Below are 9,127 nucleotides of genomic sequence, written 5' to 3'. Positions count from 1 at the left end.
AGTCACCTGGTCCCAAACGTCATCTGTGGTGGTTGATATTGGGACACCTTCTACCTTCCAAACTTTACAGAAGCTCTCCTGCGAACCTTGCAGAACTAGCACTCCTGAAAGAAAAGATACTGCGGAGACATGGCTTAGCCACAGCCTGGGGGATGTTTCTAGAATGAAATTTTCACTCTACATTCTAGAAACATCCCCCAGTCTGTGGCTAAGCCATGTCTCCGCAATATCCTTTCTTTCAGGAGTGCTAGTTCTGCAAGATTCGCAGGAGAGCTTCTGTAAAGTTTGGAAGGTAGGAGACGAGATACTGGTGGAAGTAAAGCTGTGAGGACGGGGCGTGAGTCGTGCTCGGGTAGCTCAGTTGGTAGAGCACTTGCCCGCGAAAGGCAAAGGTCCCGAGTTCGAGTCTCGGTCCGGCACACAGTTTTAATCTGCCAGGAAGCTTCATATCAGCGCACACTCCGCTGTAGAGTGAAAATTTCATTCACGTGTCACATGTTCGTGCAGCAATGTTTGGTAGTGCAATATCTTGCTGGAAAATGGCGTCTGAGGTGTTGTGCAGAAACGTTACGGCTACGGGACGCAGAATGTCATTCAAGTAGGTCACAAAGGTCAGGGTGCCCTGGACATGCACCAACTGTGAATTGTGGTTGTACCCAATAGCACCCCACACCAGAAGGCCTTGAGCTGGCGCTGTGTGACTTGTGCCAATAGAGTCACGGCCATCATTTTCAAACAAACAGAACCTAGATTCGTTCGAAAACACTATCTCCAGTGATATCGTTCCATACACCATTTTCGTCTACCATGTTTCTGTACATTTCTCAAAGGTAGGCGGAAAAGTGGAAGGCGCGCACGTAACCCATGCCGTAATAAACGGCGGCGGACTGTCATTCCTGACAGTGTACGATGCTGCACTGTTCTACTGTCGCGCTATATCCGAGGAGAAGGCACTTCGTTCCTGCAATGCCATGTGGATGAGGTGTCAATCTTCTAGGGGAGGGGGGGGGGGGAGTGCGACCTGATCCATCTCGTCGTGTTTTACGGTCTTCCGTGAACCATTTTGCACACACACGTTGTACTGCCGAAACGGTTCGTCCCACAAGAGCAACAGTATCCGGGACTGATGCAGCACATTCTCTGATGCGAATAATGCTACCCCTTTCAAACTGCGTGATTTGACGGTACGAGTAGCACAAACGTCTGCGGGGCACCCTGTACGTCTGCTCAAGTCTCACTGGTCCATTACGTTCGGTTTATAGCGATAATGAGAGTCATAGGCACGTTTTATCGGTATGTGATGCCCCTTCGCGATATCGATGTTGACCCTGGCCTCGGGTGCCGACGTGGTTCAAATGCTAATCATTCCTGCGTAACATGCTAAGGTACAAGTCCTGTGAGTATGAACGTCCTAACTTTAGTAGTTCACGGTGTTCTGTTTTTCCTGTGTGTGTGTGTGTGTTTGGTAAATAAAATATTAGGCCCTCAGCAGATAAAGCATTTTGGAAGTAATGACAAAACAGATCAGGATATAGAAGTACTCGTATATCAGAAGCAGTAAGGAAGAGGAGAGTATTACTTTATGGACGTAGCTATTGAATGGATGACGATAGAGTGAACAAGCAAACTGTCAGGTATCTTAGGGAAAAGAAATTAACAACTACCTTGATTCATGAGAGACACTGAAAGAAATGACATAAGAGAAAAAATATTGAAAAAAGAGATTTTTAGAGAAAAAGTTCCAAAACTTGAAGAATTTCATGGCAGGAGGCAAAAGAAAACTGGCTCAGAGTGGTCTGAAGAGAGGAAAAAGAAACTTTGGGAAACAATGAAGGCATACTGGAAGAAAAGTAAATAACAGCAAAGGATTGAGAACTGAGTTGGAATGTGGTGCCTAGAAGGTCTTAACGCAGTAGATGAATAATGTTCTTTACGGTTCCATACCTCAGTCGGTAAAAACAGAACTCCTATATGACCACTTTGTTATCCGTCCCTCTGTCTGACTGTTAAGACCCCTTTTTCTCAGGAACGAGTGAACGTATCAAGTTAAAACTTGTCACTTACCGAGGCCTACGGTCCCTTGTCGGTGTAAAAAATTTAAGCTTCTACGTCAATGCAGTCAAAAGATACGGTCATTTATGTCACATATTTTGATACAAACTCATTCAGTAAAACCTACAGTATAGGCTACTTCCCGTTGACCTAGAATCATGAAATTTGGCGAGAAACGGGGTTTCACAGTACAAGTGAAAGGGAAAAAACGAAAATTATTAATCTGTAATTATATTACACGAAAAAAAAATTTGCGTTGGATCGATATATTGCTATTATCGATATCGATAGCTGGCAAAAATAGTCGTGATTCTCGATTCCCGGGATGGATGTGAAACGTCCTCTTTGAAAATTAATAATGACTGTGCTGGTAAACTTCTACGTTATTTGGTACAGGAACAGCTGAGTAAAACTGAACGTACTGACGGCACTAAGTACCAGTAAGCATAGTTAGCAAGTGAAAGATTTTTATAGAGAGAAAACAATGTATATATATCAGTTCATGACATCCAGTCTTAGAAATTTCCTTTTTCTGACGGACACACGTCCAGATTGTCCGCTCTCAAAACTCTGGCATCTCTCTCCCCACATCCACCACTGCTGGCGACTTACCTCCAACTGCCCAACGCTACGCGCTGTTGAACCAGCCACAGACTGCACACAGCGCAGTCGCCGATTTTCATACAGAGCACTACTTGGCGTTACCAGCATAAAAACCTCAACAGCCTACTTACAGATGAACTACTGATACACATAATTAAGTTTTCGCGGAATCCCCAGAGCTCCAGTTCTACTCGCACTTCGCAAGCTTTTTTTTTTTTATTTTCTGGGATCCTTAATATCGACACATTACGCTATTTCTGAACTCAATATTATGGAAGTATGCTAACTCAGTTGTCCTGGCAAGCAAATGTGAAGTTACGGTACACGAAATGGAAGCCACATCTACATCTACATGGATACTCTGCAAATCACATTTAAGTGCCTGGCAGAGGGTTCAGTTTAGAGTGTTTGTATTGTGCGCAGTGATTCGTAATGAGCACTGAAAGAGTAGCACTAGCTTTTTGTATTACTACATAAGTTTTTTTTTTCAAAACAGTATTGTAAAGGGGATGAACCGAATGAGGTTTCACTGTTTCAAGCAGACTGGCCTTGTATTCTGGAGGAAGGAGGCTCCGGTCTCCATCCAACGACCCTGATTTAAGTTTTCCCGTGGTTCTCTTAAATTAATTCAGGTACATTCCGGGATCGTTCCCACTATCAAGACGCGGCTAACTATTTGTCCCATCTTCGCCAAACTAGCCTTGCAAGAAATTAAAGGCCTGTGTGTGGATACATATACTTAATGTGGTGTCACCGCCAGACACCACACTTGCTAGGTGGTAGCCTTTAAATCGGCCGCGGTCCGTTAGTATACGTCGGCCTCGCGTGTCGCCACTATCAGTGATTGCAGACCGAGCGCCGCCACACGGCAGGTCTTGAGACACTTCCTAGCACTCGTCCCAGTGGTACAACCGACTTTGCTAGCGATGGTTCACTGACAAATTACGCTCTCATTTGCCGAGACGATAGTTAGCATAGCCTTCAGCTACGTCATTTGCTACGACCTAGCAAGGCGCCATTACCAGTTACTATTGATGCTGTAAAACATGTACCGTCAAGAGCGATGTTCACCATTTATGGATTAAAGTTAAGTATTCCACAGCTACGTCCTTTTTTACTAGTCTAATTCCTTGACCTGTTCCAGACCTCACGCCAGCCTGCGTGAGCTAAAACGCGTGCCTTTCGGCTTCTTCTCATAGTGGGTTGGCTGTCTTGCCAACCCACAACACTTAATATGAGGATTCTTCCGAGTTTCGTACCTTGGATTCTGTTGGTGATAGGAAGAGCCAAATGTTCTGAATACCTTTTGGCCTAGGGACCATTTGTATACTGAACGGACGGTTCGTCAGTACAGGGTCAAATTATGAATACTGCACACTTTCTACTGCTTAAGCAAATCGAGGAAATCTGTTGGTTCTTTTTCATTTGATATGGTCTACAGTGGGCTTTCAGGGGCTTATTCAGGCACCATTAGTTCACGGGCAGTTTCTCAAAGGGTTCCTCAAAAAACGTTTATCATTTTTTCGCAACAAAACGGAGCGACGGATTCCAGAACTCTTATGCACAGAGAATATCTGAAATTTTTACGGTATATTCCTAAGATCCCAACCTCGAACAACCTTCAAAATTTTCTTGATATACGTTTTCGAGATACAGAGGTTCAGATTTACCCTACCTGTGCACGTAAAATACGTTCATAAAATCCGATGTTCGGCGAAATCGTAGTTTATGAAGTGACGTAGGACGGAGAAATATGCTGTAAGATATCTATGTCATCATTAGAAGTGTTGTGGGAACTCCATGTTGTGCAAAATTTTGAAGTGTGACGTAAGTTTTACTTTATCTCAATCAAAATTTTACTGACCCACTCTTTTCAGGCGAGTGACATACCCTGCTGTAGCAGTGAAACGAAGGGAACCAGAGGAAAAATCCTCATATCCGAGCACAAAAAGGCGAATATGCTCTTGTTTAAAAGGTCTGACTGAAAGTGGGGTACCAGCTGCCTCATTCTGTCCTCCTCAGCACCGTTAAAAATTTTCCCAAAATTTTTGAAATGCGAACACATTGGCGCTTTTTTATGCTGGGAGAGAAGGAGACAGTGGTAATGGGGAAGAGTGAAAGAAAAGTAATAAACCCTGGAAGGTAGTAGACAGTGGTTGAGGTATAGAAAGAGCGAAGGAGACAATGACAGGGTGAGAGTGTTCCGGCGTAAAGCCGGCACACTAGTAGAGAACGACACAGCAGAGCGCTGTGATAAGACGTCAGCCAATTCCACGCTGACCGACCCCTCTCTAGCGCGACAACGCGTAAGCAACGGTCTCTATGTTAAGGGGCTCCGGAACGCCCTATACTTGCAATGTTAAAATAACGCTTATAAATTACATCTTTCCTCACAAAGTATTTGAGGTAGGAAGTTGAACTTTTTACAGATTATTTATTGGAATATGGGCTACAACTTAACACAGGGATTTTACAAAATTTTAGTTGAGTTATTAAAGATGATTTTTTTCAATTGTAATGAAAATTCACAACATTTTTTGGCAATTTTTTATTTATATATTCAAAAATATACAGTTTTTTTGGAAAAAGGCTGTGTTAAATTATGCAGAATGTACTGTGTAACATTTACTGAAAGTTTGAAACAAATATGTTTGGAAGATCGTTAGAAAACATGTAATTAGTATGAGAAAATAAAAGTTTTGGGAATCGAGCGACGAAGAGCATCGCTCGTACCATGTTAGAACCAAAGTTTACAGTAATAACACATACCTTTGGCTTTCCAACATTTCTCCTTTCCTTAAAAGCCTTCAGAGGATTTCTAATAACTTTACTTTTAGTCATTATTATACTTCAACAAAACAGAGACTCAAGAAACAGAATTAATTACGAATATTTTCGAAATAACGACAGAGTAAATAAACATGAAACAATCGACAATCACACCAGCGATATATATTGAACCATCACAGGTTAGCCACAACACATACTTTATCTCACATCACTAAAATGTACCTGATGATCACGGACGTTAATAATAACACCATTTGACAGCAGTTTAACAGCGCCACAGTGGGTCACGCCCATGTAGAACACATTTCAAAAAAAATTTAAAAATAGTTGTAGTCTTCGGAATTGAATAAATTATATATATATTAAAACGTAATAGTCTGCAGATTCAGAAAACGCAAAAAAGTAAAAATTGAACTTTTCATGATTTTGAGCCTTTCCGGAGCCCCTTAAGAGAACGTAAGCGCCGCACCCGTCTCGTCGAGACCAGTTTTATAAATTCTACTGCAGCATCAAAATTAGGCACTTCAGCAACTTAGGAATTGTATACACTGAAGAGATTTCTTACTTGCATGTCACCTCTGCTTGCGACACTTCTGTGTTACCTTCAACGTTAAGTACTGTCGTTGTGCATTTCGTAATATAACTCATTAATACGATTTATTTGAATGTTGTCAAGTGTCCGAGAGGGCAGGCTTCCTAGATCCCACATGTCTGACGTCAAGGCAGGATCCAACAGAGAGAAAGAGAGGGACACAGTGGCAGCGGAACATATTTGACAGTGACAGAACGGTGTCACGAATAGAGTGAAGGAGATAAGGCAGTGGGAGAGGAATAAAGAGACGGAGGAAGTAGAAATGGGCGAGAGCCGTTGATAATGAGGGACAAAGTATATGACAATGACAACTGCGTAGTCTGAACGTCCTAAAACAAACTTTCAGAAGTTATGACGATTTTATTTCGCATAGTTCAATAACTGTGAACCTGTAAAAGTCTGTGTAAACGAATTATGTTTTATATTTGTTCGTTCTTAATCTTTGACACCACGATTTGTCTAACATCTCAGTAAAAGTGATCCATGGATGAGTGAAGCTACTGTTACTAAATGTTAACAAGGTTTTTTTCTGCGAGAAACCCAAATCAGGTTGGCCGGATGAAGACTGGATCCTTCATCCTCACGAAATTGGTATGTCTGATAGAGTGGATGGGATTATAAGTCTTGTTTTTCCTGTATCTACTCGATCTTATCTCTTAGCAGATGGCTAGAGGGCTCGAGACACCAATAGCCCCTAGACTTCTGTATGTCTCGTGTTTAGAACCCATTACCTATATGCCTACAGTGATCCTATAGCGGCTATGCCCGTGATTTGTCTATAGCCTGTGGTCAGCGAGCTGTGCTTAGTTTGGCAAAGGTGAGTTCCTACCAGTGACTTAGGACATACAGTGAACAACAATGACAACAACTTGTTCAAATGGCTCCAATCACTATGAGACTTAACATATGAGGCCATCAGTCCCCTAGACTTAGAACTAAGTAAACCTAGCTAACCTAAGGACATCACACAAATTCATACCCGAAGTAGGATTCGAACCTGCGACCGTAGCAGCAGCGCGATTCCGAACTGAAGCGTCTAAAACCGCTCGGTCACAGTGGCTGGCAAAACAAGGAAAAGAGAGATAGTTACAGTGAGAAGAGACAGCAACAGTGGGGATTGGGGAATAATGAGTGAGATAGTGTAAGTAAGAGAGAGAAACAGAGTGACAGTGACAGGACACACTAGTAATAGGACAGAACGAAGGAGACTGCAACTCTGAGACAGGAGACAGTGTCAGACAGACACAAAGAGATAATGATAATGGTTTAGCCTGAATGAGTAACTGAGAATAGGCAAGTGGGAGTGGACGGGTATGAGATACTTACGCGATGGATTAGTGGGTGTCAGTGAGTTCCAGGTAAGGGAGCTTGTGAGAGTGGGATGTGAGCTGCATGTTAAAAACAGCGTCTGCCAAAAGTTTTAAAGGTGCTCAGGAAGGTACAATGAGGTAGTTGGCATGTCTTCATTCAGTCAGAGTCTTTTAAATAAACAGGAATACTCGCATTTTTTGTGCTCCGGTGGAACCATTTTTCAGCTGGCATTGTTGGTTCGTAAACCGTGATACTCTGACACGTACAGTTTTCTCGTAAAAGTTATCCGTGGAGGAATAAAACTACGTTCTCTGTACAAATTCTATCTATGCGTAAAACTATATGAAGTTGATCGTTAAAGGAAATTCAACCGTAGATGTACCAAATTACAGGTTTCCACCCACTGGCTTGTTTATAAAAGTGAGTGATCACAAAACTCTTGTATGAATCATATCTGAATACCGCTGAAGGTGTGGTATGCACGTGTGATCGGATTAACTAGGAATGTCGATCATACGCAAAGATTTGCAATCTGAATGTCTGCGGGCTTGTAGCAATGCCGAGAAAAACTGACTGATCTTAATTTTCAGATAGTAGAGCAAACAAGCCATACATTTCGCTAAAAACTGCTTAGAATTTTTAAAAAAATGAAGAGACGAGGTCGTTGTAGAAGGAGCACAGGCTCCGAATGGGGAAGGAAACCAGTCGTTCCCTTTGAAAGCAACCATCACAGTACTTTCCTTAATCTTCTTAGCGAAATCGAATAAATACTAATCTGGATGACCGGACGAGAAAAAGAAACGCCGTTCTCCCGAAGAAGAATCCAGAAAGTTATTAGTGCGCCATCTTACCCCTACAAATGTTCAAACAAGATAATCTGGTTTTATTACATAGAAAAGTGTAGTATATTGCCTTTCCCTCTGACGCTTTTTGTTAACTAGAATAATTTGCTATCGACATAGCCGTTTCGCAATGTAGTGGTTGACGACATGCTACATCCACATACTTACAAGGGAACCTCCCCATCGCACCCCCCTCAGATTTAGTTATAAGTTGGCACAGTGGATAGGCCTTGAAAAACTGAACACAGATCAATCGAGATAACAGGAAGAAGTCGTGTGGAACTATGAAAAAAATTAGTAAAATATACAAACTGAGTAGTCCATGCGAACATAGGCAATATCGAGGACAAAGGGAGTAAAGGAGCGCCGTGGTCCCGTGGTTAGCGAGAGCAGCTACGGAACGAAAGGTCCTAGGTTCAAGTCTTCCCTCGAGCGAAAAGTTTCATTTTTTATTTTCAGTTTATGTGACAAACTCTTATATTTTCATCAATTTTTTGGGAGTGATTATTACATCCACAAGAAAACCTAAATCGGACAAGGTAGAAGAATCTTTTTACCCATTCGCTAAGTGTACAATTTAGGTGGGTCGACAACATATTCTTGTCATGTGACGCACATGCCGTCACCAGTGTCGTATAGAATATATCAGATGTGTTTTCCCGTGGAGGAATCGGTTGACCTATGACCTTGCGATCAAATGTTTTCGGTTCCCATTGGAGAGGCACGTCCTTTCGTCTACTAATCGCACGGTTTTGCGGTGCGGTCGCAAAACACAGACACTGAACTTATTACAGTGAACAGAGACGTCAATGAACGAACGGACAGATCATAACTTTGCGAAAATAAAGAAAGTAAAATTTTCGGTCGAGGGAAGACTTGAACCAAGGACCTCTCGTTCCACAGCTACTACACGGGATCACGGCACTTTTGAGCTCTC

At 42.3% G+C, this 9,127-nt stretch overlaps 1 non-coding gene across 1 annotated transcript; it reads left to right on the top strand.

The window, feature by feature from the left end:
* The first annotated feature begins 345 nt into the window (after window positions 1-345).
* Trnas-cga (transfer RNA serine (anticodon CGA)) lies at window positions 346-420 on the top strand. The gene has a single exon. It is a non-coding gene; the product is annotated as a tRNA-Ser (tRNA).
* Window positions 421-9,127: the final 8,707 nt, after the last annotated feature.

This window comes from Schistocerca cancellata, chromosome 2 (genome assembly GCF_023864275.1).
Source record: "Schistocerca cancellata isolate TAMUIC-IGC-003103 chromosome 2, iqSchCanc2.1, whole genome shotgun sequence".
NCBI lineage: Eukaryota > Metazoa > Arthropoda > Insecta > Orthoptera > Acrididae > Schistocerca > Schistocerca cancellata.
The sequence above is the reverse complement of the archived record's forward strand: the minus strand, read 5'-3'. Positions and strand labels throughout refer to the sequence as shown.